The sequence below is a fragment of the Peromyscus maniculatus genome, chromosome 21 (assembly GCF_049852395.1).
Source record: "Peromyscus maniculatus bairdii isolate BWxNUB_F1_BW_parent chromosome 21, HU_Pman_BW_mat_3.1, whole genome shotgun sequence".
Taxonomy (NCBI): Eukaryota; Metazoa; Chordata; class Mammalia; order Rodentia; family Cricetidae; genus Peromyscus; species Peromyscus maniculatus.
In genome coordinates, this window is record NC_134872.1 from 10752268 (window position 1) to 10755006 (window position 2739).

Genomic DNA, 2739 nt, shown 5'->3' on the forward strand with positions numbered 1-2739 from the left:
GGGGGGGGGGCAGCGCCAGGCATGTGGGGGAAGGGCAGCAAAGTAGGAGGGGGACTGTGGAGGCGTCAGGAGGGCTCCTGGCAGCCCTGCAGATGCAGAGCTGGTTATTTGGTCATGCAACCATTTTCTTTTGAAAAGAATTCCTTCTTTCCTTCCTCCCTCCCCTTCCTCCCGCTCTTTCATCGCCTTGCTACATTTCAATGGACTGCTTTAATTTTGTGTGTACATGCATATGGAGGCAGGACAGCCTCATGTGTCATTCTTCAGATGACCCCCCCCCCTTTTTTTAAACAGAGTCATGGGTCTGAAACTTGCCAGGGAGGGTAAGCTGGCTGGCTGGCTGGCTGGCTGGCTGGCTGGCTGGCTTTTGAGCCCCAGAGAGCTACTTACTTGTCTCCACTTGTCCAGCACTGAGATTAGAAGCCTGTGCCACCGTGCCCGGGTTCGGGTCCTCAGGCTTGCCCACTGCTATCTCCCCTGACCCCAGCGGACTAACTGTGAATGGAGAGCAGGACCCTAACCCTGTGGCCAGCGTGGCCTCCATTGTGTGAGCCCACAGAACGCCGCCGTGGCCAGCAAGACAGAAAACGCCCTAGCTCTGCTGGCCATCCCTATGCCAAGGTCGTCCTACAGGTTCCACTCAGATTCCCAGCCCCAGCAGACCCACCCACCCTTCCTGCCCCGTCCGTATTCTGAGTCACCTCCAGCCTGAAGTAATCAATTCTGAGTTATCCTCTCAAGGAAGGAAGGAAGGTTCACAGTACAGACTCTGAGAGGTCACAAAGCCAAGTGTGTTTTTTTCTGTTGCCTGGACGACCGTAACACATTGGCCTTCCAGAACCCTAAGTCTGGCTTTTGTGGGACCTCTGGCCATCCTCCTGACAGCTGCCACAGTTCGTCCCCAGAAACGGGGATCTCATTGGCTCTGTTAGCTGCTTTTCTCACTGCTGACAATTACCTAACAAAAGCAACTCACGGAGGGAAAGGTTTGGCTTCCCAGAGTATTGGCTCTTTCTGAGGGTGTAGTCTATCGTGGGGAAAGCTTGGAAGCAGGAGAGGGTGGGGGCTGGCCCTGTTTCCTTGAGTCAGGAAGCAGAGAGGGAAATGCTGGTGTTCAGCCCACTTTCTCCTTTTCGTTCAGTCCAGGACTCCAGCCCGTCGCAGAATGGTGTCCCTCGTATTCAGGGTAGGTCTTCCCACCTCTTTAAATTTTTCTGGAAAAGCCTTCACTGACACATGCAGAGGTGTGTTTCCAGGGTCATCTGAAATCTCATTAAGTTGACAAAGAGATTGGTCCTCACAACTCCCGAGACCTCTTGTCAATCAGACACCAAAACACATCACTTTAATTCTTTTTATTTTTATTTTATGTGTATGGGTGTTTTGTCTGTGTAGCTCGTGTGTGCTTCGCCTGTGGAGGCCAAGGGGTTGGATTTCTTGGAACTGGAGTTTCAGATGGTCGTGAGCCCCCATGTGGGTGCTGGGAACTGAACCCAGGTCCTCTGTAAGAACACCCAACCACTGAGCCAACTTACCGGCTCCCACATTGCTTTAAATCTTAGCATTCTACCTGGACCCTACAATCCCCATCTCATAGTATAAGACACGTTTAGCCTGACTTTAGAGGTCACCGTAGTCTTTAATTAACAATTCCAACAGTGACTAAAAGTCCTAAGTCTCTTCTGTGAGCACCTATTACAAACATGTTTTAAAAGTTACAGGCTTCCTGGCCGGGCGGTGGCGGCACACGCCTTTAATCCCAGCACTCGGGAGGCAGAGCCAGGTGGATCTCTGTGAGTTCGAGGCCAGCTTGGGCTACCAAGTGAGTCCCAGGAAAGGCACAAAGCTACACAGAGAAACCCTGTCTCAAAAAACAGGGTTTGTCTTTCAGAGTCCCGCTCAGCCATTTCTGGTTCTGTCGAGCCGTTTAGTCCATTCCATTTGGAGATCTTTGCAGACCTGTGAGCCCTGGGGTGCTGCTGAGCAGGGAGAGTGTGGAGGAGATGTCTGCTGTGACTTTTGAAACCCCGAGGAGCCCTGTGTATACTCCCTTGGTGCTTTTGGTATCCCAGGAGAAAATTCTAGTGGACCAGTCTTTTGTAAACTCAGAACAGCATCTGAAGCAGCACAAGGTAATGTGCTTGAATCTCTGTTCTTGAATCTCCTGAGAACAAATGTGGGACCATGTGAATTTTGAATTTTTTAAACGTATTACTCATTATTTTTGACATACCTCATTAAAAATATGTGTGCAAGACATGAGTGTTTGGAGGGTGATGGGGGGGTTGTTTTTTGTTTTTGTTTTGTTTTTCTCTATGTAGCTCTGGCTGTCCTGGAACTCACTTTGTAGACCAGGCTGGCCTCAACCTCAGAGGTACTTCTTTCTCTGCTTCCTAAATGCTGGGATTAAAAGCGTGTGCCACCAACTGCCCTGTTGGTGAGTAATTTTTTTTTTGGAGCACATTAATATCTAGTGGCCATTACCTCCATCTTCATTTGTCCTTGTTTGAAAAAGTAATTAGATAAAATATAGGAAATTAAGGAATCACACTATGAGACTGAAAAGAAACTAATTTAATAAAAAATAAAGATCTCAGTGTATAAACTGCCAACATGAATACTCCATGGTACCGTGAAGGGGATGGTTTTTATTGTAGATGTAGAGAAAAAAGTAAACTGAGCATGGCAGTGGACTGGACAAGGTTGGGAGTGTCTTTGAGAGAGAAGAGAGAATAGTCA

The 2739-nt window shown here is 48.6% G+C and overlaps 1 long non-coding RNA gene across 1 annotated transcript; it reads left to right on the forward strand.

Moving 5' to 3' along the window:
- Positions 1 to 356: 356 nt before the first annotated feature.
- On the forward strand, positions 357 to 2257 carry LOC121824763 (uncharacterized). Its single transcript, XR_013046899.1, has 2 exons — positions 357 to 986; positions 1892 to 2257. It is a non-coding gene; the product is annotated as an uncharacterized LOC121824763 (long non-coding RNA).
- The last annotated feature ends 482 nt before the right edge of the window (positions 2258 to 2739 follow it).